This window comes from Rhinopithecus bieti, unplaced genomic scaffold (genome assembly GCF_001698545.2).
Source record: "Rhinopithecus bieti isolate Rb0 unplaced genomic scaffold, ASM169854v2 scaffold_35903, whole genome shotgun sequence".
NCBI lineage: Eukaryota > Metazoa > Chordata > Mammalia > Primates > Cercopithecidae > Rhinopithecus > Rhinopithecus bieti.
This window is the reverse complement of record NW_016815549.1, coordinates 571274-598422: the sequence shown is the minus strand read 5'-3', so window position 1 is coordinate 598422 and position 27149 is coordinate 571274. Positions and strand designations below refer to the sequence as shown.

Below are 27149 nucleotides of genomic sequence, written 5' to 3'. Positions count from 1 at the left end.
TTCTTTTTTGCTTCCACAAGCTCCTTATAAACTTTCCTGCTGTGAGGAAGGAGGCAGGGGCCGGAGGAGCAGGAGAGGAGGTGAAGGCAGAGGAGAGAAGGGGGCTCATTTCCTTAAGTACCAATATTCCATGGAGGAGAAGGAGCTTTAAGCCAAAGGTTTCTGCGACCCTGGCTGCAAATGGTCATCCCCATCCCCACCTCGCTGAGCGGGGTTCTCTGTCTGCGTGTGTCCCGCACCACAGCAGGGATGAGTGGGTGTGCAGCCTCTCCCCAGTACAGATGGGCTTTCTGTGAAGAAGACGAGAAACACGGCCCCAGTAAGGTAACCAGGAGTCCTGGGGAGACAGTAGAACTTCGAGGGTCAGCAAGGTTCTTTGGGCTTGGGAATTTCTGTGGCAAGGTAAAGCTTCATGATGTGCCAGCAGAAACTGTTGATTTGCTTGAAAGTGAGGGAGAGAGATGATTGGATTAGATTGGGGAGGATGAATTGCTGCCTGTGCTCTGAACACGACTCCCTCCGACTCTGAGTTTCTGGGAGCAAAATAATTTGGGGGTGGCCGCCCACCCTGGCCAGTCAGCCTCTGGAGGCCCCGTCCTGGGATGCTCAGAGCCAGCCTGCCCACCGTGCCCGTCCTCCTGCAGAGCGCTGGGTGCAGACATTCATCTGCCTGAAGCTCCTCATCTGTGCACTGGGGCTTTGGACCTGATGGTGGCTGGGAGTGCCTAGTGGGAGATTCTGCAGCTCTGCAGAGTTCAGAGACAGCACTGGGGGAGGCTGTACCCATGGCCCTGGACGTTGCGGTGTGCAGGAGAGCATCTGAGCACGCCTTGGCTTGGCTTATGGGTACCTTGTAGTGGGCCTGATCATTCTGCCTGTGACAGATGAAGAAATTGAGGCACAGAGAGGCTCAGCAATTGTCTGAAGATTGCAGAGCAGTGGCAGAGCCAGGTCGCTATCCGGTGGCTCCCTGGTGCCCTCTTCTTCATCTACAGCCCCACGCTGCACCCTGGGCCCACCAGGAGCTTGCTCATCAATAGTGTGTAAGTCCCCACCTGGTAGGGGGTGCTGCATGGACATCACAGCCTCTTACACGGGCATCCCTCTCTCCTCTGAACAGCCTGGAGTCTAAGCGCATTGCCAGCACTGATGTCTACCTGGTTGGGATGAGTTCACCAAGCGTGACGGGGTCTTCATTCTTCTTCATCATGAGCTCCTCAGGCATCACAGGGCTTTGCCTCTGTTTTGTGAGAGGGAGTGGAGGGCAGACTATTGCGATGTCCCAAGAGTTGTTCATGAGGAAGGCAATTTCCGCACAGCACAAACAGCCCAGGGTCTGCTTAGCCCTCCCTTGCCCACAGGTCCAGCTCTGTCTGTTGGGTGATGCTGACACAGGGCAAGGTGCCGGCTCTGCAGTGTTAGCGCGCCCAGTGTACATCTGTTTCATAGACCTGGGGACATTCCTCCTGGCCTGCCTTCAGCAGTCTCCGAGTGCCTCTGATATGTGGGCCCAGCACATGCACTCATGGGACCAGCTGTCCTCGGACGAGACAGGGACATCCAGCACAGAGAGCAGACTTACTTTGTGTTCTGTGGTTGCTGCCACCAAATGCTCCCTGTTTTCAAGCAAAATGGGTCAGTTGGGATGCAGGTGCAGATAAAGGAGACCCCTCTAGCTGGCCTACCCAGAAGGGATCTGACACAGGAATGACGTGCTCTCAAAACCCTTAGAAAGGCTTGAGGAGCAAGCCGAAGCCTGGATCTCCTAGACTGGGCTTCCAGAAACCCCCGCAGAGCTGGCCACAGTCAGGAGGCCAGCCATTGCAAGTCCTCGTCCAGGGAATGACCCTTGAATCCAGCATGTACCCCTCCAAGACGAATACCCCACCCACCACCTAATTTAAGTTTTGCTCCAGTGCTTCCTATGGGAGAACTGAAATCAGCTGTGATCCTAGCTGTTTGCAAGGGAGTTCTGGAAATATAGTTTACACATTTTTCTGTATTGATACACCCCTCCTCCTTTTTTTTGGTTGTTGTTTAAAAGAGGAATTGAATGGCTTACAAAGATATAAAACCGTGTAAAATAAAATCCGCAAGAAAAAAAGGAAAAAATCAGAAGGAGCTAGGGACAGGCTCAGTACATAAAATACTTGCTGTGTTGCTAAACGTGGGACAAAATTTGTTTCTGAGCTTCCCCACAGCTGAAGTAAAGAGGAAAAGATGAAGAGGTCAAAGTAAACCAGTTGCTCAGGAGAGCTTTCCTGAACCGGATGGTGATGTCAACGGCCACGGGGCTGATCCCATACTCTTACAATAAATGCAGTGGTCAATTCCATTTTGCTCTTACTTATAATGGCTCAAAATGCAGTTTGACAGCTTCATCCCCAAGCCTAGTTCACTAAGATGTCTCTCACAGAAACCAAGACAGCCGGTTCAAGGGCACTCTTCCCTGCGTTATCAAGGCATGGCGCAGCCCTTAGGTTTGACTCTGTAAAGCAGGAAGTACAAGATTGAGCATCCAGCTGTGGAATGACAGGGAGGTGCGTGGGAAGGAGGGTGGAGCCCATTCATAGGTCTGCTGCGTTTGCAGAAACAGACGAAGGGAACATTTTGTACCTGTTGTGGGTAACATTTGTATTTACAGCTAACAGGACAAACTATAAATTTGGGCAAAATATCTATTTCTGGATGCACCTCCCCTCCCCCACCCCCCAATTAATCCACCATGTTACATTTTTGCAACTCTCAGGCAAAGGTGTCATCATCACTAGGGAGACCCTTCCAGTTACATTCCAACTCCCACTGACCTTAAACTTCAGACCTCAAAGCTCTCTTTCCAAAAACCGGACTCCGATCAAATGGTGTCGGCTGCAGCTTCTGATAACTTGGGAGCATTCACGGTGCTATGAAGTTATCAGTCTGGAATTCAGGCCTCTCTGTCTCCTTCTTGGGTGGCGTGACTCATATTTCCTAAGGACAAAAAAGTCAAAACTCAGGCAAAGCAGCCTACCTGGTCACATCTTCTACTGCAACTTCATCTCGGGTACCCGCAGAGAAAGAGGGGCTAAACTCACAGGAAATCACATGTGATTTCTGTGCTCCAGTAGGAAGAGAGGCACTAGGTCTCTCCCGGGGCTTTTATCAGCCATTTAAAAAAATGACTGCACTCTCGAGAGGTGAGGATGGGAGGACGGGACCAAACTTGACCTTTGGAAAATTCCAGGGGTTTGAAACTGTTGTTATGTGAAAGAGGGTGTTCCTTCTTATTTAAACCATGGCAGGGTGAGCATTTGGGGAGCCCCTCTCTTTTACTTCTTACAGAAGGATAACCCCATCATCGTTCACTCACGGGAGGAAGTACTGCATGTCATTCTGAGAGGGCCAGTGTTTGGATGGTGTGGTAAGAATATGCTTAGCTCTGCAAGGAACTGCCAAACTGTCTTCCAAAGTGGCTGTACTGATTTCAATTCCTGTTGTCAATGAGTGATAGTTCTTGTTGCTCCACATTCTCGTCAGCATTTTGTGTTAGTAGTGCTCTGCCTCAGTTTCCCCTTTTGTAAAATGCAGAGATGACTAGTACTGCATACGATGATTGTAGCAAGGGATGGATGCACTACAATGAATGAATGAATTAATGAATGAATGAATGATTGATATAACCCAAGTACAGTGCTCAGCCAGCACCTGGTACCCGGTGAGGGCTTAGGAAGTGTCATTATCCAGCACCCAGTAGGCATGAGGCCAAGCCACACAAGGGAGTTAATGTGTGAATGAATACTCGAAGCCCTTTCTCCCATTGCCCAAAGAGCCCAGTGTGAGGACTTAGTTAGTTGAGTACAGCCCTGCCGCACCACAAATGCGAGTCACGTGTCTGAGTGTGCCCTGCCTACAGTATCTCTAAATTTTTGAAGCACAGCCTTGTAAAAGGAGAGCTATGATAAAACCTGGCAGAAAACACCTGGAGGCCTTCAGCGTTATTCATGCTGCACTGAAGTTTTTCTTGTCAGGCTCACTGATGGAAGCAGAGCATGGGGTCACTTGCCACAGCCATGTTCTTGAGAAGGGGCTGCTGTTTCAGCGAGAAATCGTTCTCTCGGGCGGACCATTTTGCCCATCTCTGCTTGTCAGTAATGGTGGCTGACATGTTGGCAAAACTCCCTCATTTCTCCATAGCCCCATCAATCGGAGCGTCCCCTCCTCCAGGCGTCTAACTCACAAGGGGCTCTGTCCTGCAGCTGTGCTCTGGAGACCTTGCCCTTCCTCCCACCTGCTGCGTCCCCTCTGCCTCCAGCATGTGGGCCTTTCTGTCCTGCCGCTGGGCTGTGGGTGGGTCCAGTTGTCCTGCTCTTACTCTAGAGCCAAACAAGAGTGTTCCATCCTTTGTGTGTCTCTGGTCACTGCCACGCACGCTCATGTCATTGCCATCTGGTTCTCGCAAACCAGACGATCCTGCGAGCCTCCGTTGGGCCGTTTGTGTGGGCAGTGAGTGGCCAAACCCCAACCTTAATGGCAATCCAGGGGCTGCAGGCTCCCCCGTGAGAATAATTATGTTGCAGTCCTTCCTTCCTCTCACCTCGTGCCCTTCCCTTCTGGTTTGATCCTGCATGCTAATCACAGCCGGGGCCTCTGAGGTTTCAGTGCCCTCTGTGGGTGGGGGCTGGGTTCCTTCTTAGTCCTTTGCATGTCAGAGATGAGTGCCGAGGGACCGCATTTTCCGGGACTCGTGACGTGGTGGCTGGCTTGCACTCCCAGCTGCCCGGGCACATGCCAGTGTGCGGTGGAAACTCCATGCACCCACTCCTGAAATTGCTTCCCTTGCCGCTCTGCCTCGTGGAGCTCCTGAGGGGAAATGGAACCTTACTTGGGCCCCCACTTCACTCCAGACTCATTCTAACCACAGGACCTGGGTTCTCCTGTGGTCTTTGCCACGGAACTCAGCCCCGGGCCACCTGCACGGCTCGGTTCTGGTTCCCGGGGAGGGAGGGAAGATACATTACAGATGGGAAGATACTGTCAGTGCCGGCTGCTGCTGTCACCGTCTCCCTGGCCTCTGGGGGCTTTGCTCCCTAACGATATTTAAATATCGACATGCCGTTACTCGAGGACTTCTTTGAAGGTTCACCAGAGTGATAGACATGTTTTTAAGACAGGATCTTTTCCTCCACCCCTTTAAAAAGTAGATCACATTGTGATGTTTGGGGAAAATCTCATGGTTTCAATGCATAAGCCTCTATAATACCTTATTCATTCTGAATGCAAAGAACTCAGGATCACAGGGTATAAATCAACTCAGTTTGGATTGTTGGACTGTTTTGTGCCATATGCTGTTCTGACTTAATGAGGATGTAGCTGTATATTATAAGGATCACCAAAGCAGCCGAGATCTGAGAATCTATTCTTAGCTTCCCCACTAATCATGGGGTGAGCCTGGGTGGGAGCCAGTGGGAAAGGGTAGCACGGCCGGTCTTCGGGTGGTGCCCATCAGGCCAGTGGCTGTAGGCCCCTAGGTTGGAGGTGTTTGGTGCATAACACACAGGTGAGGAAGGAAGCTGGGGCTGAGAGTGGTGCGATAGTCTCACCGCCAGGCTCACACAGCGGCAGGTGGTGGAGTTGGGATTCATACGTTGCGGGGTCTCGTCCCATGGAACCCAGGGCTTTTGTCATCAGACACCATCCACTAAGATGCTTGTCCATGCCAGGATGGCTGCTAAGGGGGGGGTTTCAAAGTCTAGATAAGAATTTACTCATTCATTGATTCATTCACATTCATTAATTCACTTATTCACCCATTCATTCCTTCACTCTTTCACTTATTCATTTATTCATCCATTAATTCACTCATTCATTCACCCATTCATTCCTTCATTCCTTCACTCATTCCTTTATTCATCCATCCATTCATTCATTCATTCACTGATTCCTTTCATTCACTCATTCCTTCCTTCCTTCCTTCCTTCATTCACTCATTTCTTCACTCATTCACTCCTTCCCTCCTGAAACATTTGTGGAGTATCCACCATGTTCCAGGCACCTTTCTGGGATACCATGGCAAGCAAGACTGGGTCCCTGACTCTTTGGGCTTCGTGTCCAGTGGGGGAGACAGATACTGAGCATGCATGTGTGATATGACATAAAGCGGCTGAGGGTTGGAGGAAGTTAGAGGACAGTTTCCCTGCAGGAGAGGGTGGGGGAGAGAGTGACCTGAGGAAAAGGAGACTTGGATGCAGGCAGTTCTTTCCTGGGCTGCTTTGCAGGGGAGCAAAGGCTGCTTGGCTGGAAGCAAGGCTGAGGCAAAGTACCTGGCACTCAGTAGTGCTTTGGTAGGTGTTTGTGGATTGAATGGAGAGTGCTTGAAACTGCTGCAGAGCCTCAGGGCGGGGGTCTGGAGTGACTCCAGGTTTCCCAGCCCCTGGATTCGGAGTCTCAGCCATTCACTCCAGGAATGGTGTCCCCCCTTCTCTGGGGTCATTTGATTTTGGCCACTGCTTAGAATTTTGCACAGTGGTCTCTGACCTTCTACTGTGCCTGCCCTTGTGGGGTGACATTGGGTTGACGTTTCTGCAGCACAGCAGCTCAGAAAAGCACCGTGCAGTGGGCAGTTTAAGGCCAGGGTTTCCACCAAACATAGGTGGGGCCCATGCAGGAGCTGGGAGGAGTTGGGTCTGGCTACAGCATCCGGGTGAGAGGGTCCTGGGGAGAGAGGAGATGGAGGAGGGGGCAGGACCAGAACTCGGGGAGCCTGGGCAGTTTTGGCTTCTCCTGTCCGTGCTGCGAGCCACTTAAGGACTTGGGCCATAGAAGTGAAGGATCCTTTGCGTTTTGATCTTGCCCCTTGGCCTCTAGGAATCTGAGTTTGTAGGATCCTTCACTGGTAGCCCTGATGGGATCACCAGGGATGGGGATATACAGTGTCGCTACAGCATCTGATCTGGGGAGACCTGAAGTGCACCATTTTGAGCCATCACAAGGTCAGAGGATCAACTTGTAGGTTTGCACCCAGGGAGCCTGTGAACAGCCACAGAGGGGGCAGACCATGCCCCCTTCACTCAAGCACGAAGCTCCTTCCCCGGCCATTTTCAACTGGGACAGGGCAGGAGGGCATCCTACTGAGGACGGATGTACAACAGTTATTTCTTTCTCCAGAGTCTGGGAGGTGTGAAGGGACAGAGCCGAGGCTGGGGTCAGACGGTCTGTGTTCAGGTCCTGGCTTCTCTGCACATGCACTCCTTGGCTTTGAGCCACTTTGTCAACCTCCCTAAGCCTGTTTCCATGCCTGTGAAGTGAAGCAAGCCGTGCATGGCCTTCAGTACAGTGCCTGCACATAGGAGGTGCTCAAGAAATGGCAGCCATTCACTGTGGGAACCCAGGACTTTCTCGCTGTGCGGACCCCAGGAGAGCTCAAGGTTATGACCTGGCAGCTCCATGACCCTCAGTCCATCCCTCAGCAGGTGCTCCACGAGGTGAGGACAGCGTTTGACACAGAGGCCTGAAGGGGTCATGTCTCCACGTCATGTTCTGAAGTCTAGAGGGTGCCATGCCTTGGAGATCATACAGGCTGTTTATGGCAGAGATGGTTCTAGAACTCAGGTCAGCTGGCTCCTGCCCACCATAACAAATTGCTACAACCTGGGTGGCTTAAAACAGTAGAAATGTATTATCTCATGGTCCTGGGGGCCAGCAGTCTAAAATTCAGGGGTCCACATGGCTATGCTCCCTCTGAAGGCTCCGGGGGAAGATCCTTCCAGGTTCTTCTGGCTTCTGGTGGCCCCGGGCATCTCTTGGCTTGTGGCTGCGTCGCTTCACTCTCTGCCTTCGTCTCCACATGGGCTTCCTTCCTGTGTGTGTCTGATCAGGACGCCTGTCATTGGATTTAAGGCCTACCTGGCTCACCTGGTATCATCTCCTCATATTTTCTTTCTTCTTCTTTTTTTTTTTTTTTGAGATTGAGTTTCACTCTTGTTGCCCAGACTGGAGTACAGTGGCATGATCTTGGCTCACTGCAACCTCCACCTCCTGGTTTCAAGCGATTCTCCTGCCTCAGCCTCCCAAGTAACTGGGATTACAGGCACCTGCCACCACATCCGGCTAATTTTTGTATATTTAGTAGAGATGGGGATTTCACCATGTTGGCGAGGCTGGTCTCGAACTCCTGACCTCAGGTGATCCATCCACCTCGGCCTCCCAAAGTGCTGGGGTTACAGGCAGGAGCCACCACGCCTGGCCCCGTCTCCTCATCTTGACATTCCTTCATTACAGCTTCAAAGATGCTTTTTCTAGATAAGGCCACAAGGCAGAGTGTAGACATTAGGATGTGGACCTGTCATGTAGGAGGCCACCATACAGTTCTCCACACTGTTCACTATCTCATGCTCCACCCACCACTGCATGGAGCGCCTGGTCGCAGTGGGTGGTTGATTTTAATTTTCTGTTCAGAGCATAGTTTTCCTCCCTGGAAGACATGGCTTCCACCAGCTGAGACGTGGGCCTCTCTCTCCCCATGCTTTCTGCCATTTGGCTTCCAGCCCTGCCCTCCAGACAGCTGGCAGAGGGATGGGGAGGCGCCTATGCTCCCAGGAGGATTTTCCTGGGACCTCATCCTTCCTTCTCACTGGAGGACAAGACCGCCAGCAGAAGCTTCCGGAGCACTCTGGGCTGAGTCAGATCCCTGGTTCTTTTAGTCTGGTGTGGGCTGCTGAGTCCAAGGGTGCGTACGTGTGGGGGCCGTGGGCTGTTAACGCAGAGTGAGTTCAGATGCTCCTGCCGAGGGGGCCATTCTCTGATGCCCGGTGCAGCCCTGATTTAGGAGCCTGGCGTGAGGCCGACAGCCTGGGGCTGCAGTGCAGCATGGAGGCCCAGTGCTGGGACCAGCGCCACCATTAATCAGCATGGCGGCCGGCACCATGCTCCGTGCCCTGCCGAGAGCCAGCTGCCCCACTGGAGGCTCCCTGCCTGCCTCCCATCCATCTTTCTGGTGCCTCTTCGTGGTGGGTGTAACTGTCACCATCCTTGTTGTCCCCCTCAGTCCCCTGATGAGCTTGGTAAACAGTCTCCTAGAGTCACCAGCTGGGTCCCCAGGCCTGTGCTGGTCCTCGCTGCATGACTTGGACCCTGGGTCTCCTCGTGTGGGAAGTAGGCACAGCCTCACGGTGCCTCCGTAGAAAGGGGGAGATAGAGGATGTGGGAGCCTGGCCAGCAAGAGCTGCTGCTGGGGAGAGAGGGCCTGTTGTGGGAGCAGCGGAAGAGCCTGAGGTGGCCTGGGGCTGGGTGGGGGAGCCACCCACTTGGGCCGGGATGGAGCAGGGTGCAGGCGAAGGGAGACGTCCTGGAAGGCAGCCACAAGGCCTGATGTTGGAGATGCACCATCCTCTCAGCCCCATTTCTCTTCTGAGGTTTCCAAGACAAAGAGTGGCAGGCTGGCTGGGCCTGGCGCTGGAGCTGGGGTTGGTCCCAGGACCAGAAGGGACACGGTCCCATTCAGTCCCAGGCCAGGCCCCATATCTTACTGATGGAGGACACAGGCCCAGGGCAGAGAGGTGCTCATGGTTGCAAGGGTGAGAGAGAGCTGGGACTCGACCCTGGGCCTTCTGCCTTCCGGCCTGGTTCTTTCCCCACAATGCCTCAGAGGTCGCACATGTTCACAGGCTTCAGTTAACCAGGGCAGATGATAATTGAGGCAGACTGGGAGGCGTCTTGCGTCTCAGACCATGGAGCCTGGGTGCTGCTTTTCAGGGTACAGGAGCTATGGAAGGTCCCAAGAGGAGAGTGTCCTGACAGAGCTTCAGTAGCTGAAAGTGCGTCTGAGTGAGGAGACACAAGTCAGCAGAGGCAGAGAGAGGGACCAGCACCACTGGCACAAACCCTTCTTGCATGAGGTGGCTGCAGCCCAACCTGGGAGTTGCTGCCTCCTCCAGGAAGCCTTCCTTTTCTCTTCTGGGTTTCCAGGGCTCCCTGTGCTGCCCTGGGTCACAGCCTTCGGTGTTGACTTCATCTGTGCACTCCCTGAGGGCAGGATTTGGGGTTCCCTTGGGGGTTTCCTGTCTTGCCCAGTGAGGGGTGCAAAGTGTCCTTAATGACCAACCAACTGGAAAATCCCAGATAAGAAAGATCAAGGGCCCACTTGGGAAGAAGAGAAGGTTCTAGGTGCCACAGAGCTTGGGTAGCAGACCACAAGGCGAGGCCCTGCAAAAGGTGGGGTGTCTGAGAGGCTCTGAGGCCCCCAGGCAGCTGTACCCTGGCCCTCCTGGGTCCTCCCATCTAGATGCACCCCAACACGTTTTCAGTCTGGCAGTCTCTCCCAGAAAGGTTCGAGCCAGGAAGGGAAACCGTTCCTACTGGGAGTTGGGTGTGGGGGCACGTCACCCTTGCCACGGCCCCCAGGCTGGATGGGTAGGGAGTTGGGAACCTTGTCTCTTTTGGCAGCAGGAGCCCCTGCTTCACGGCCACTTGCATTTAGCAGGAGGGAGCACATTCGGACTTGGGGCAGGGGCTTTGTGCCGTCCTCGGGAGAGAAAGTCTAATTTTACAAGTTTAGAGTTCAACCAGCGGATTGTTTGTGTCTTTTATTTTAAAAGGAGACGACAATACTGGCATTGACTATCTTTAATTTGACATTTGACTGAGAGAACAGCCCAGCTCCTTAGTGACTCTGGTGCACTGATCCCGTGCTGTGTGCGGGCGTGGGTCTGCGACTTCCTGTCTGGGGGAATGCAGTGCCACGGACAGACTCGATATGTTTAAAGGTGGTTTTTACTTTGAAGGAAAGGCTGTTGCTTCCGCTATGGTAAAAACTGTTTTCTGGTTTGGAGAAAAAGTGTGTAAACCCTCCACATGCGGGCCAATTGAAGCCCACCTCTGATCCTCGTCTGACAGCTTCACCAGCCCCTCTGGGATGGCAGAGCCTGTTGCTGGCATTGCTGATCCCGCCCTCGATGGCAGGAGGCGTCCTGAAAGCCAGCTCATGCCATATGGCCTCCTCTGGTGATTTCAGACGGGGGTCCCCGGGATTTTGATGCAGGGTTTAAACACTCAAGAGCTCGGCTGCTTAACGAAGGAGTTAATCTGTGGGACGTGCGGTGACTCAGCCAGAACTGCCACCCACATCCTCAGGATGAGCACCTGAAGGAGCAGGACAGCTAGACCACGAGAACTTGAACCTCACGCCACACTGCGGTCTGAAATTCAGTGCCTTGCCAAGACGTGGGGGCCCCGTGGTCCCACCTCCATGGTGAACTTCTTTCATTTTGGAAGCTAGAGAGGCCAAGAGGGGAGTGAGGGGCTCTGTATTTGTCAACTGGGGCTACTGTAAGGAAACACCACAGAGCAGGCGGCTTCAACAACAGAAATGTATTTCTGGTGGTCCTGGAGGCTGGATGTCCAAGATCAGGGAGAGGCAGAACTGGCGTCTGGTGAGGGACGGCTTCCTGGCTTGGAGATGGCAGCCTCTTCACCTGAGGGGTGGGGGAGGAGGGGAGGAGGAGGAGGAGACAGAGGAGAGAAGAGAGAGAGATCGCGTCCCACTTCCCCTTCTTCCAAGGCCGCAGTCCTATTGGATTAGGTCCCTACTCCTGTGACTTCTTTAACCTTAATCACCTCCTTACAGTCCCTGTCTCCAGATACAGTCACATTGGCAGTGAGGGCATCAGTATAGGAATTCGTGCAGGGTTGGGGGTAGGGCACAGTTCAGTCCGTCCTCAGCATGAACCCTTTTTGTTTGAGGTGGCTGCTGCCCTGACTAGGTGTCACTTCCTCCGGGAAGCCTTCCTGTCTCTCCTCTGGGTTTCCATGGTGTCTGTGTCACTTCCTCCAGGAAACCTTCCTGTCTCTCCTCTGGGTTTCCATGGTGTCTGTGTCACTTCCTCCAGGAAACCTTCCTGTCTTTCCTTTGGGTTTCCCTGGTGTCTGTGTCATGCTGCCCTGGGTCACAGCCTTCTAGGTTGACTCTATTGATCAACCATCCCTCCCCCCGGGCTTGGCACTAGATTTTGGCAGAGCTAGCAATGGAAAACACCTGTTCAGTTCATCCAGGTGTAGGTGATATATGGATGTCTGTCATCTAGGGAGCTCAGATACAGTTGAGGAAGCATTATTCCAGCAGTTGAGTGCTTTCAGGGTTATGACTGAGGTTCCTTCCCTCCGGTCCTCTGCAGATGGAGGTCTCTACTTGGAAGATCCTCTTTTGCCTTTGTCTGACTCACTTCTTCTCCCTGGGAATCAGTCTGGGGTTTCCTCCTCCAGGAAGGCTTCCTGGATTTCACAGCTTGGAGCCCACTGTGCCATCTCTGACATTACATATCCGTGTTTGGTCCATTGCAGGCAAGGCCTGGCTGTCATCCCCATTGTTTTGCAGAGCCTGCCACCCTGCCTAGCACTGAGTGGGTGCTCAATCAATATCTGCTGATGGGATACAGGCTCCTAGTGCCTGGAACAGTGCTGGATGCTGGGGGCACGTGATGAATGTTTGATGAATTGAATTCATTGAAGTCAGCACTGTGGATTGGCAGCAGCTGCTACAGAGACCGAGCTGCAGTTAATAAAGCCCTCCCAGACCCGGGGCACAGGTAAAATATCACAATTTATGGAAAGCTTTTCATTAAAACTCTGCGGGGAGCTTCCTCCAGTATTAGCATTTTTCAGACTCTCCTATCAGCAGCGCTTCGAGGATAGAAGCTGTGAGCTGCAGAGGCGGACGTGGGTGAACAAACACAGGCTATTTGCACATCCCAAATAGAGACGGCGTTCGGCTTGCGGCCCATCCTCCCGAGATGCTGCAGGGCCTCACCCTTGCTTATGCCTTCAAAGGACCCTGAGACATTCTGCATCGCCATTGTCACCTGCAGCACCCTGATTGCAGCCAGAGGACAAGGACAAGAGTCCTCTTCCGATGGCTTGAAAAGCCGTCCTCTGAGTTGGCCCCGGCACTCCCAGTCTGTGAGGGAGGACTCCGCACAGGAGGGCTGGGGAGACCTTTGCTGCCTCTGAGTGGCTCTGCACCAGGGGACCAGCATGAGGGAGACTGCAAGCAGCTGAGTGACCCTGGGCTGGCAGGAAGCTGACGGCTGACCCCAGGGGAGGTGGGTTCACACCACATGGCCCAGCGCCCTTATGTATTGGTCAGGACAACCCACCGCAGCCCTCGTAACAAACACATCTCAGTGTCTAACAAGCGCGCCCGTCTACCTGGCTGTCAATGGGCTGACTGCTCTCTGAGTAGTGACCTGCCATCTGGACCCCTTCAGCTGTGGGTGCCACTGTGTGTCACCTTAACTTCAGTGTGTGGACAGGAAGGAAACACGCAGATGATCCCACAGGGTGCTCAGGGCTTTTTTTTTTTTTTTTTTTTGAGACGGAGTCTAGCTCTGTCGCCCAGGCTGGAGTGCAGTGGCGTGATCTCGGCTCACTGCAAGCTCCGCCTCCCGGGTTTACGCCATTCTCCTGCCTCAGCCTCCCAAGTAGCTGGGACTACAGGCGCCCGCCATCTCGCCCGGCTAGTTTTTTGTATTTTTTAGTAGAGACGGGGTTTCACCGTGTAGACCAGGATGGTCTCGATCTCCTGACCTCATGATCCACCCGTCTCGGCCTCCCAAAGTGCTGGGATTACAGGCTTGAGCCACCGTGCCCGGCCAGTGCTCAGGGCTTTGACTGTCCCCCACATCCAGGTTCTTCTGGTGTGACTCGCAGGGGAGCCTAGCTGATTTTTTCCCTTCCGAGATTTTTCTCCCTTCTCCATGCTGCCAACAGAATCCTCTCTTCATTTCTCCAGGTCTGTTTTTTTTTTTTTTTTTTTTTTTTTGAGACGGAGTCTCGCTCTGTCGCCCAGGCTGGAGTGCAGTGGCCGGATCTCCACTCACTGCAAGCTCCGCCTCCCGGGTTCACGCCATTCTCCTGCCTCAGCCTCCCGAGTAGCTGGGACTACAGCCGCCCACCATGCACCTGGCTAGTTTTTTGTATTCTTTTAGTAGAGATGGGGTTTCACCGTGTTAGCCAGGATGGTCTCGATCTCCTGACCTCGTGATCCGCCCGTCTCAGCCTCCCAAAGTGCTGGGATTACAGGCTTGAGCCACCGCGCCCGGCCTTCTCCAGGTCTTTACACCCATTGCCCAGGTGAGGAAATTGAGGCCTACAAAGGAAAAGTATTTGCAGCGAACCATACTCAGTGGGAGCATGGAGGCTTGAATCCAGGTCTGGGAGCACCCAGGGAGTGTTCCTCCTACCCCTCATCCATGTGTGCACACATGTGCATTACGTGTGCGTGTGTGTGTGCAGATGTGTGTATGTGTGTTGGGGAATGGAGGGCGGGGCTAGCTCCCAGTTGATTTGTTGACTGTAATGACTGCAGAGGCTGCATTCATTCCTTCATTCCTTCATTCATTCAGTGAATGTAGGTTGAGGGCCTGCTATGCTCCAGGCAGGGCTGAGGAGACAGTGAGGAATGGGACAGGCGTAGTCCCTGGCTGGTTGGTTGGCTGGCTGGAGAAGCCATAGTTAAAGAATGAATTCTACTGTTCTTTATTTAATTACCCCAACCTGATCACTGCTAGAAGGGAGACAGTTCTGGGAGCATGTTTCACCCAGGGGTTGGGGAAGGCCTCTCTGAGGTGGGGACATCTTAGGGAGATGACTAAGTGGAGCATAGGGCATGGAGCAGTTGGGACAGCATGTGCAAAGGTCCTGAGGTGGGAGGGACCCTGGGTGTCCAAGGCAGAGGCACCTGTGACATGAATAGAGGGGGGAGAAAGGGCTCGGACGAGGCAGCAGTGGGGGCAGAGCTGAGGCCACATAGCTGGTGAGAGGGACTTTAACTGAACAGCTGTGGGAGGCCAGGAGAGGGTTTAAAAGCAGGACAGGGGTGTGGTCGTTTGCTTTTCACAAGAGCTCCATGACTGCAGGTGCAGACGGGCAGCGGAGCCTGGGAGGAGCCCACGCCTGGCCCATGGGAGGCCTCTGCTGTCTGCATCAGTGCTGGTGGTCGGGCCTGTGAGGGGCTGGTGGTGCTGTGAGCAAGAAGGCGTTCACCATGAGGACTCCCAGGGTTCTGGCTCGGTGGTGGCTGGTGGTGCCCTTCCTGGGAGAGAGAGATCACATGGCATTTCAGGCCCTGGGCTGTGGGATCCAGGCCAGCGTTTCTTCTACAGCAGCAGAAATGCCTCAGCGTGAGCGTCAGTGCTCGGTCAACTGCACGGCTGGGTCAGGGCTGCCTGCCAGGGAAGCCTGGTGTGTGAAAGAGTCTCCGAGACAGGAGAAACCAAGGAAGGGGACTGAGATGCCACCAGCAAGTCCTGTGGGCCCGTCCCTGTCTTACGTTTCATCTCTCCCTCCCTCCTCCCTTGTGATTCTCACCAGAGAATTCGTCTGTATGGACACGGAAGCCGATATGCAAAGAGGAAGGTCTCCAGGGTTTTCCAAGGTCACCTAGCTCATAAATGACACAGCTTGTTGCCATTCAAGTGGGACAAGCCCCTCCACCATAAATGTCCCCACGGTAAAACTGGGGAGGCAGCCACACAGGTCTCACGGTGCCAAGGCAGGGATGGTAGGAGATGGTGTAGGGAGATGGTGCTCCTAACTGTGACTGTTGTCTGGGGGAGGGTTCCTTGGGGCTGGCCCTGGGGGGGACCATCATGGGAAACCAGAGCAGCCTCACAGCAACTGAGCTCGGCCTGGGTCTCAGCTCTCTCCTGCCGATCTCCAGGGCAGAAAAGCTGGGTCGCCGCTTCACAGTCCGTTCACCAAGGAGGCTTCCCCCGCGACAGCTCCTGTCACTGCATTAAGTGCTGGGGAGATAAGAAGAATCCAGAGAGCTAATCCGGGCACTGGATCTCAGGCAGATGCACTGGTGTGGACCGTGGTGGTGGTGTGTTCACAGTTAGTGTGCTCTGGGGACCTGGGCTTGGCCTGGGCAGGGAGAATCAATGTAACTTCAGGGTGCACAGGAGGAAAAGGCTGTATTTGTTTGGGGTTCTCCTTTATTTATTTACTCTTTTAACACTGACTGCTAGCTGTTAAAAGGAGAGAAGCCCTGGATCCCTAACTGGGAGCAAATCTAAAGGTTCTAGGAGCTTTGGTAACATCTATCTGCCTGTGTCCAGTTGGGATGGCTAGAGTCAGGCAGGGCAGGGCTGGGGGCCTGGGTCGGGAATCCCCTGCTGTTGTGGAGAAGTTGCCGTGGTGCCCTTGATGAAGCTGCCATGAGCATGGATCGCACGCCTTGCTGTGAATTTGGACAGTGTGCTGAATTTCTTTTCCAGAAGGCACTTACTAATTAAAAAGGAAAAACAGCCCATGCTTATTAGAACATATGGAAAAGCAGAGAGAAGAAGAGTGGTCCATGCAGAGAGCGTCTGCTGGGTTACCTCTGCTGCTTTCCTTTGTCTCTTTCTCTATTGAGGAGTCTGTGACTTTGAAAATGGTGCTGGAAATGTCCCAGCCACCACCTTTGTCCCCTGATCGACTTCTCTCTTGGCTTCTGTCATACACAATCTCACGGCCTCCTGCGGTCCTTGTAGACATGGCTTTGTATAGCGGCCTACCTCTCCATGGAGTGGACATCCCAGAATGTCTCCGATGATCCCTCTGCTGTTGGTTGTTTTTGGCTCCCTGCGAGTGTGAATGCACCGTTTGCAGAGTTTAAGATCCTTTTCCTAGGAGAGATACCTGGCAGTGGAGTCATTTGTCGAAGGTGGTGAATGGTTTTGGGGACCTGGGTAAAGCCAACCTCTTGCTTTCTGTAGGCAGGGATGGCACAGACAGGCGGGCTGTGCTGGGGGACACAGAGGTCTCCCCAGGCTGGTGGACACAGTCAGTGCCTTGGATTCTCTACTGGCGGTCCCTACATAGAGGGCGTCTCAGTGTGTGGTGCCCAGCGATGGGCAGCCGCCTGGGGGAGCCTAGAGGCTCCCTTTGGTCACAGTAGGGCATTAGGGCTTGCCTGTATTGGCTCCTTCCAAACAAGTGTCTCTCTTTCATTAGTGCTTTTAGTGATAACTTTTCAGCCAGGACTTGGCTATTCCGAGGCACCATCCAGCAGGGTGCGTTTGGATGGTATTGCTTTCTGGGATTTCCCCTTTCCACCAAGAGCGTGTTGGTGCATCCAAATTATTGCCATTCCCTTTTCCTTTTATTTTTATCCTCGCTCCCTGAGACTCCCCATGGCTCTAGTGGTGTGTTCTGCCTTCTGGAAGGTCAGGTATGGCTGCAGCCAAAGTTGCCTCAGAGGCTGGGGAAGGAGTGGCTTCTGGTTAATTATGTCTCATCAGCCGAGAGGTTCTGAGCGTCCCACGTGCACACGCACCGCTGATGCCTGGCAATTAGGAAAGACCCTATGCTGAGGCAGTGCCGGGGCGTGGGGGAGAGGAGGGTTTCTGTGGGCAGATTTGGGGTGGGGCAGTTTCTAATAGAGGGTAAAACTGGGGCCAAAGCCTATTTAGGGGACAGATGTAAGAATGGGCAATTCTCTGGTGTAACCAGGACAGGGCTAGGGTGTGCAGGGGTGGAAGGACGGGGAGGCTGGAGGTCGGGCCGGAGGTAGGGCAGGAGGCCGTGTCTCCCCACAGCCGACCTTCGGGGAGCTGGGGCCTGCAGACCTTCAGATCATCAGAGAGGCCTCTGACAGTGCGCAGAGCACCTGCCCCAGGGAGCTCCTCCTCCATGCCCGGGGTGCAGGGGTGCTCTGGCACTCTGGAGAGAGGACTGCTTTTGTCTTCTGGGCCCAGCCAGTACTTGCCATGGGCAAATCCTCCTAGTTCACCTTCCCTCCCCCTCCCCTTTTCTTCCCCCCTCCCCCCTTTCTCCCTATCCCTCCCTCCTCCTTCCCCCCTCATTTCCCTTCCCCCCTCCCTCCTCTCCCTTTGCCCCAGTTCCTTCCTTCCCCTTCTCCTCTTCCTCCTCCCCTCCTCCTCTCTCTCCTTCGCCTCCCTTTTATTTTCTCCCCCCTCTAGCCCCAGCCCCCTCTCCTTCCCCCTGCACCTCCTCTCTCTCTCTCCTCCTTCCCCTCCAGAGGACACCATTATGGCCGCCCACACAATGAGGCGATTGTGCACAGCACCCCCTCTGAGCCCAGGAACATGGCGGAGGCCTGATTTTCATGAATAATCAGACTCCCGGCCAGGACCGCAGCGGGCAGCACCCTGAGCTCCGCCGGCCGGCCGGGTGCATTGCTACTGGGCTTTGTCGGGCGATGAAGAGCCCCTGGCTGGGTGCCCTGTTCTTTGGCAATAGGGTGGGGAGATGGGGCCGGCAGTGGAGCCTGGTCATTGGCTCGAGTCCTCCAGGCCTGGGAGCAGCAGAGAGGGGCCAGAACCCTCGCCCAGGGTCTGTGGATGGGAAGCGCTGGTGGGGGCTGGACTCCAGCCTCACGTCCACGTCCTCTGGCTTTGTGCCTGGGAGCCCTGGAGGGCAGCCTTACCGTAGGCATCCGTAGGGTTACTGGTGTGAATGGGATTGTTGCCACCGTGTGGGGTGGGGACATGCCCAGCATTGGATATGGTACCCACCATTTGAGACGTGGTCTCCTGGGATGGAGCCTCGGTTTCCTCACCTGTCCAGTGGACATTCTCACCCCTCTCCCACCTGGGCCGGGCCGGGCTGATGGAGCAGCATGCCCAGCACACAGTAGGTGATCAGTGTGGAGAACACCAAGACGGCAGCTGTCCCATGGCGAGGGCTAATGGAGAAGCCTGTCCCAGGGGCTTCCCTGGGGTTGTCCCGGAGCAGAGTCCTGTGCGAGCTGTGTCATGACTGTGTGTGTGGCTGGGGGTCCATGCTGGGGACCACAAGGAGAAATGAGATGCAGAGAATTGGAACCCAGCACCTGCCAGCCTGCCCGGCCTCTTCCTCTTGGCTGCAGTGACACCTGCTGGTCACCTCACGCTGACCTTGTTTCTGTGGCTCCTTGGGGTGCTCCCTCTGGGGTGCCCCCATCTTCCTGGACATCCATGAAAACACCCAGGAACCCCTGCCTCCTGCCCTCGCAGCCTCCAGGAGCTGGAAGTGTCTTTCCCCGGGGCAGGTGCTGTGCACCCTGATTTTCTCTCTGGCTTCAGTGATGAGCTCGTGTTAGCGGGCAGGCTCATGCCTTAGCAGGGTTTTATGAGCCGAGGCTGGGCTTGCTGGCAGCAAGCTCTGCCTCCTCTCCAAAGACCCTGAGGTGGGACTCCTGGGGTGCTTCAGGCACAACCCAAATCATGGGCAGGGTGGCAGGGACAGAGAGCGTTTGGGCCCTCTGCGGGACCCCACCTCTCCTCTCCCCTCCCCACCAAGGACATAGGGTTCAGTCTTGGTTGAGGCCACTTGCTCCTGCGAGGCACAGATGGAGGGGGTGGCTACAAGCATGGACCTTGGGCAGCTAACCTTATCGCTCCAAGCCCCAGTTTCCTTCTCTGTCATTTGGGAATCGGAGTAGCCCCAGCCACTGAGAACTGTGGGGAGGGGTGAACAAGTTAATATTCACTAACACGGGACCAGCACCAGGCCTGTTCTTTGCAGGTCAGCAGAGAAGACATCAGACTCTTTCTGGAAAGGTGACTCCCCACCCCCTACACACATACACACTGTGTGGCTTCCCTCTATCACTCGGTAACCCTTGGCTATTGGGGACAGAAGAGGCATGGGTGCCTCGACTCCCCAGTCCCAACTGGCTAAGGTCCGTGTGCCCGGCCTGCTGTCCGAGGTGCCCAGGCCAGCTTTGTAGTCCCCCTCCCCAGACACCAGCATCTTCCGGCCTCCGGGGATTTGCACGTGTAGCCGAACACCTGGGACACTCATGCCCCTCTGTCTTCTGTCTCAAGACGCAGTTGACCTCTCTCCTCGGAGTGCCTGGGGGATCCTCCCCGCCTCCCCTGGATGCCCGTGGGTTCCCTCTCTGGGCATGTCCTCTGTGTTAGGTGGAGGGGACTGGGATTCCTCAGTATCCTCCTTCCCTTCCTGGAGGGCAGAGGCTCCGTCTGAGTCGCCCCAGCGCTCCCAGCTCGGGGTTCCACAATGTGCTCAGTGCCTAAGGGAGGAATTGGTGAATGAGCCCCCAGAGGCGGTGGGGGGCCTGGAGGGAAGAGCCACACCCACTTCTGCCTCTGCCTGTCCTCAGTCTGCAGCCCGGTCCCCTGCATGAATGCCACTTTTGTGTTTGTTCTGCAGGCCCCCACCCCTCCCCAACCCCACCCCAGGGATCTTGCTGGGTGGGGATCGGAAGAGCTCTGGGGTTGGGAAACCGACTCTGCTCCTTCTGTCCAGACAGCCTGGGCCCTGGCCATGCCCTACCCCTGCTGGGTCTCCCTGGGTGAACTGGGGGCGGAGAGGCCTGTGCTCAGTGACCGTAAGCTCCCTGCCCCCTGCTGAGTCTCCCTGGGTGAACATGGGGCAGGGAGGGCTGTGCTCGATGACTGTAAGGTCCCTTCCTGTTCCCAATTTCAAGGGCTCCTGTTCCTAGATCCTTGTCTGAGGCTTTTGTAAAATGAGAACCGTGCCATGTGGTTCCCAGCCTGAGATGAAAGAGCTCCCGTGTAGAAGGGTCTTAGACATGTCTCGTGTAACTCCAGGAGTAAGGCTGACTCACACTCAGGCCAGCCTCAGGTGACACTTTTGGGCCCATGGTGCCACCTGGGGGCATGGCACTGCCTGGAAGCCAGGTGTCCTGGGCTTTGTGCAGGCCCCACCCTCCAGAGGGCCCAGCCCTGTCTATCCTCTGGCCATGACTCTCTGCAAGGGCCAGAGAGTCTGTGGAGCTGAGACAAGAGCCCCCTGGGGCTGGTATCTGCCTTGTAGGCCACATCTGGATACCCAGGACCCTGTAGTTCTGTGCCCTGCTGGCCCGAGCTTGTTTCCAGGGCCTGAGCTGCCTCTTCCCCAGGTCCATCCTCCCAGAGTGGGCTACACAGCCACTGTGTGCACTTGGAGTCCCAGGGGTGGGCCAAGGAGGCAATGGGGCTGGGGGCAGAGGGGAACAGAGCGTGCCCTTGGAGGCCGTGTGTACGGCAGGCATGCAAGACCCCCAGGGGTCCAGGACAGGACCGTGGTGAGAAGAGAAAGGGGCAGTTTGGGGACATCCATTTGTACTTTCGGGACTCTGCACATATGAGGGCAAGGCACCCCAGCAGGGGTGAGTGAGGAAGGGTTGGGATATTGGAAAGGGAGTATGGCAAGTTAGAGGGGGGCCTTGTCTTTCTTGGGGTCTTTGGTTTCTGGAGTAATTTCAGAGCCAGGGTGCCCTGACATCACAAGCAACAGTGCAGACTTTTCTGGAGGGGGTGCCGGGAGCTTCCTTTGGCCTCTGATTGGTCAGCGACCCAGGCGAGGGTAGAACTACTGATCAGGGTGCTCTGGCAGCTTCAGAGCAGGCTTCTTCATGGACAGCATATTTCTTGGAGCCACTGGCGGCTGTGAAGGACCCAGGTTTCTGCCGCTGCCATGGTGACGGGAGAGGCCTGCCCGTCTGATCTCCAGCTTCTGCTCATGCTGCTGGTGTCATGGATGAGGGGGAAGTCAGCACTCCCGCCGTAGTGTAGGGAATGGGGCTCATGTCTATGTTAACCAAAGACCTGAGCAAACATGTGTGAGCCTGAGGTCCCCGGGACTGGCTATGCCCAGGCCAGGTGCTGGGCCCCTGTCCTGCCCACATCCTTGAGATCCTCGTGCTGCATCCGGTACCCCGCTGCAGAGCCTGGTGGAATCGGCCCGCAAGCCCGCCTCCATTCAAACGAGTGTTTGTCCTCTTCTGGGACAAGGCTGGTGGGAAGATAATTAAAAGTGACCCAGCATCGCAGAGTTGTGCAAATTGCAGGATTAGTGGGGCATTAGCGGGAGGCCTCACAAAAGGGCTGTTCTGGCCCCGCCGCCCCCCTTTGGATCCCCCAGCTCGGGGGTGGTGGTGAGACTGGCTGGGGAGGAAAGTAGGGGAATTAGCGTGAGGTGGGATGAATAAGGATGCTTTGCAGCCAGGGCAGCCTGTCCGGGGCTGGGGGTGGGCCCCCTAGCAGCCGGAGCCAGACGAGGTGGGGGCCGAGGCTGTGAGCGGGTGTGGAATGCATCTGAGTGGATGGCGGGCTGTGCCCTAATGAGAAATCGGTGCTGCCAATCAGGCACGGCCCACTGAGCAGCAGCCCAGGGCCCTGGATCCCAGTCAGTTCTCCGCTGCTTGTCTTCCCCTCAGATGGCTCTGCCTCTCAGCAGTGCTAAGTTTCTTTCTGTATGGATCGCATGGCCTCAGATAAATCTCTCGGAGACCATCTGGCCTGGAACATCAAAGAACAGCTGGAAATATCTGCTTTCCCCGTCCTTTTAAAAAGCAAAGCGAAAGCGCCCACACCTCTAGGAAGCGAGAGCATGTGAAATCCTGGGGCGTTTTCTACTTGGTTGGTCTCTGTCGTCCTTCCTTCTTAAAGGCGTATGGGGAGGGAGCACGCCTCATCCCTGAAAGGCTGTGCTCACCCTAATTTCCTATCATCTGAAAACAAGGGAGATGGGGAAGCCATGGTCCAGGCCTGCGTCTTCCTGGCAGCCCCCTCCAACTTCCCATCCCATTTTCCCGCGGCCCGCTGCCTGCGGGGCGTTTCTGCTTCCTGGGGCTTCAAACTCCGCAATGGAGCCCTGAGCTCTCTGTGTGTTCCCATCTTATCGTCCAGCCAGTCATGAAGGCAGGAAAGCTGGCGTTGGCCTCCACTTGTCCTTCTCCCAGAGCCCCCTGGACACTCAACCCTGCTCCAAATGCGGCTGACTTCTGAGCTGAGGCAGCCAAATTCCAGCCCCTGCTGAGCTGTGACAGGCAGGAGTCAGGGCTTGGTCAAAGCTGCTCTTTATCCTTGGGGGTTGGTAAGACAATAAAGCCTGGCAGAATCGGGACGAATTAGGATGGCGCGCCCTCCGCCTGCTGAGGACCGGGTGGTGGAACAGGCCTCGTCCCACCCTTTGTAGCCACTGATAAGTGGGCGATGGAGGAGCCGAGCTGGGTTCTTGCCCTGAGGGTGCAATGAAGGCACAGTCACTGCCAGGAGAGCTTCCTGGAGGACGCGGCCAAGGAGTGAGAGGTCCGGAGGGAGAAGTGAGGGTCTCTTCCCGGGGATGGGGTGGGAAGTACTCTGGGCAGAAGAGCGGGCAGAGGGTGGGGGATACTTTTCTGGGAACCCAGCAGAGTCCAGGGCAGAGAGAAAAAGAAAGCGAAGGACTTCTGCGAACTCACCATGCAGTGATGCTGAGAGGTGTTCTTTGCCTCTCTAGCTTCTGCACCACTCTCACCAAGCGCTGCTGAGCCTCTGCTGTGACGTGAGGCACCTCTGCCTCTGCTTTCAGTGATGAAGCGGTGGCATTAGTCCCCACCACCGCAGCACTATTGTAAGCACCATGCACGCATTGACACAGTAGGTTCTTACAGCGACCTTTGGAGGAGGTACTGTCATTATACCCATTTGGCAGATGAGGACGCTGGGGCAGAGGGTGGGGAAAGAACTTGCCAGTCTGTGAATTCCCCTGGTCCAGCATCCATGCCCTTCAGCCACTGCAGGCAATGCTGCCATAGCCTGAGGCTACCCTCTCGTGACCCTCCTCCCGCTGGCCTTCCTCATCTCCAGGACTTGCTTGATTTCTCTCTGCAGCCAGCCTTGACCTGGCATGGGGATCTGAGCCAGTCTTGTGGAAGAGCCCTGTTTGAGAGCCATTTGTGTCTGGCCACTCAGCCCCTCAGGGTCCTGTTGCATGTCCCGGTTGTCTCCTGTCTGCCTCCATGCCTTCCTGCCTCTTCTGTGTGGCCCAGCTATCTGTGAGGTGCTCAGTCTAAGGTCAAGCCTCAGTCTTCCAGAGCTGGTTTAGCAGCACTGCTGTGGGCCCCGCCTGCTTGTTTCCTCAGCCCAGCCCTGCCAGGACTGTTTCCTTCCGTCCCTGCTCAGATCCTTCTGGCTGCCTCTGGATCCCACAACACAGCCCCGATCTTGGCAGTCACTGTTCCTGCACTCATTTCCTTGTTTCATTCTGCCAGGGTTTGCTTAGCACCTACTGTGTACCAGTCACTGTGCTAGACGTTGAAGACACAGCAGCTATGGAAACAGAAACACAGCCACCCTCATGGAGCCACAGCCTGGTGGGGGAGCTGTCGAGGAAGTGCTGAAGCCCACCCACCCTCAGCACAGGCCCAGGGAGGGACAAGGGCAGCCAGTGCACCTGTGTGGTTGAATGAATGGGTGAAGGAATGATCTCGGATCAATATTACACAAAGTTCTTAGCAGCTGTCTTTATGCACCAGAGAACTGAGTCCAGGGCTCAGGGGGCTAGACTGACCCCTGAGTATGGGCCCGCATTGGCTAGGAGCATGGCAGGCAGAGCACGCTCGACCCTCCTCCCCACAGGGCAGAGGCCTAGGCTGGCGCCTGCTGCCAGTTGGAAGCCGGGCAGCCCGAACCCTCTGCCTTCCTCAGCAACCCAGACTGAGGGTTGTGAATCTTTGTGGCCCCAGCAGAAAATACATTTCCTGAAACCACCAAAATGAGGTGAAGATGGTCAATTTCTCTGCTTCTTCCAAAAACTGCGCTGGCCTCCCAAATGGTGTCGCTCTGCCCCGGCCTCCCTAACGGTGTTGCTCTGTGCATTTCTGGATTACATTCTCTTGAGCTGGAAGGATGGGGTTAACACCTGGGTTTTGTTCTCCTGCAGGGCTCTTTCTTGGATAAATTCAATATACAGAGAAGCACATCAGTGCAATGGCGCCTCTGCATCCCTTCCAGCTCTTGTGCCTGCACTCCTGCCTCCTCTATAAAAATCACTGTCCCCTGCAGTGGCCCCTGTGTCCCACCAGGATGCACAGGCAGCATCTCTCCTGGTTGGGCAGTGGGTGGGCAGGCCAAGGTGTCCTTACCTGCAGCCTGGCTTGCCGGGCTTAGTACTTGATGACGCAGCATTTTATTTTGCTCAATAGTTCTTGTCTCTGGTCTCACCTGTGAGAGCTGAGCTCTTGGTCTGATGGTGAGATCCTCATAGGCAGGCACTGTCTTGTATCTCCAAGATTTGTGGGGCAGGCGTTTGCAAGGACGCCAGGTGCAGACAGGAGTCAGACGCAGTGCCCACCCTCAAGTAGCTCGGACGTTGCTGGGGAAATGACAGGTAAGTGACTAGTGGCTGTGCAGTGGTTCCCATCTCACTCAGAAGAAAAGCAAGGTCACGACCAGATCCTCCATGCTGGTCCATGGCCGTGCGCATGCTCCTGCCTCAGGGCCTTTGTGCTTGCCATTTTGTCGCCCAGAACACCCTCCCTGCAGCCAGATGTCTGCCTGGCTCTCTGCCCCTTCTTCGGGAGCTGCACGGTCCCCACTTTCCAGTGAGGCCTCCCCGACCGCTTTATTTAAAATTGCAACCCAGGGCCCTCCCTGCATGCCCTGTGCCCTGACTTAGACCTGTTTTTCTCCATGGCAATGACCACAGTTGAACCTAACCATGTGTTTTCCCTATTTAGTTTGTTTCTCATCTGTCTTCTCAGTAAAGCTAAGCTCATTTTGTCCATTTATTCACTGCTGTGCCCCCAGCTTTGACAGCAGTGTCCGGCATCTAGTAGGCAGTCCACATATGTGTGTGTGTGTGTGCGTGTGTGTGTGTAGGTGTGTTCTCCTATATACCCTTTTACACACAAGGATATTGTGTAGCATTTTATGGTATCAATAAACAAGAATGTCATCTAATTAGCACCTCCAAGTTCCCCCGATCACACATTAATAATTTAGGTTTGTGTGCCCCTAGCTGCGTGGGGGCCCCAGCCAAGCAGCGGTTTCACCTCCAAGCCTCCGTGGAGGGTCTCTGCACCCCTGGGGTGCTGTGCGCACAGTGGAATGTTAATGTGACCGGCGCTCTGGGCCACTCCTCCATGCGCACAAAACAGAGCTCAGACGAGGTAATAAAAAGCAAACCTAATTTGATTTTCAAAATTAGTGCCCCAGAGGACCTTTTAAAAGAAGCCGGCATGGGGTCAGCCGGGAGACAGCCACGGCGCGGGAAGTTAACTCCTGAGGGAAGCCCAATATCCAAACCACTGAGGCGTTCCTGCTTCATTAAATAAAGGATGGCAACTTTTTAATTGTGTCGGGAACTCAGCTTTCAGGGAGTTATTCATGGATGCTCTCTGCTGGTGATGATGACAGTGAATGTTTTGTTTTTTTATGCATTTCCAGTCCTCCCTTTTCTAAAAAGAAACCCATCTCATCCCCTTTTGCTGTTTCATAATTCCTCTACGCCTCTTTTTAGTTCTTGAGATGCACTAAGTGTGAATTGACTTCATCTGAGATGCGATCAAATGCTCTCGGTCAGCTCTTGTTCTGTCTTTTCGTGTTTTTATCTACGCTTGAGTGACCTAGAGCTTAAAGGAAGTGAATTTTGGCGTTTGGTGATGGTCTTGGCACCTCGCAAACGATTCTGGGAGCTGAGGTGTGTGGTACTGAATATCAGGGTATCTGTTGAGTTGGCGAGCTGCCCACCAGCCTGCTCCCCATTTCTGGGGTCTCAGAGGCAGCACACGGTGGGTACTCAGTCATCACTTGCTGAATCGTGGGTGATGGAAAACACCTTCTAAGGCCAAGTCAGAGCAAAGGACGCAGACCTTGGTGCGTCTCTGTCCGGCTCCCACAGAGCTCACCGTCTAGGCAGGAGAGAGCAATGTTCCCTGTGGACCTGTCCCGAGAGCGTGGGGAGAGAAAGGATGGCGGAGGCCGGAGGGGCCAAGGGATCACCACAGCTGTGTGCCCGTTTACCAGGCTCTGCACATGTGTGATTTTGTGGGATCCTCCTCAGAACCGTGAGAGGCAGGTGTCACTGTCAGCCTCAATTTACAGATGGAAACCGGATGTGGAGTTTCTTTTCCGCACCTTCATATCATTTATTTATTTAGCCAATATTTGTTGATGCCTATATGTGCCAGGCATGCGCAGTTCCCACGCTGGAGGTAACAGCAAAGAGCAAAAGATCAAACCCTGAGTCTTCGCTCTTTCCTTCTGGTCTTATGTTCTTGCCTGGGGGCCGGGGAGACAGATACAAACCCAGAGAGGATGAGGAATAACAAACAGCTCAACAGACATGGCTCTGTCAGGCTCAAAACACCCTTCTCATTAGCGACGGGGGCAGGTGATGGTTGGTGCTCCCTCTGTCAGTCCCTCTTCGCTTCCCTCCCTCTTTTCTGCCTCCTTCCCCGCTTT

At 54.8% G+C, this 27149-nt stretch overlaps 1 protein-coding gene across 2 annotated transcripts in view; it reads left to right on the top strand.

Annotated features, from left to right (window-relative positions):
* The window catches only part of SORCS2 (sortilin related VPS10 domain containing receptor 2), a 579194-nt gene that overhangs the window by 111651 nt on the left and 440394 nt on the right, over positions 1-27149 (top strand). The window lies entirely within an intron of this gene.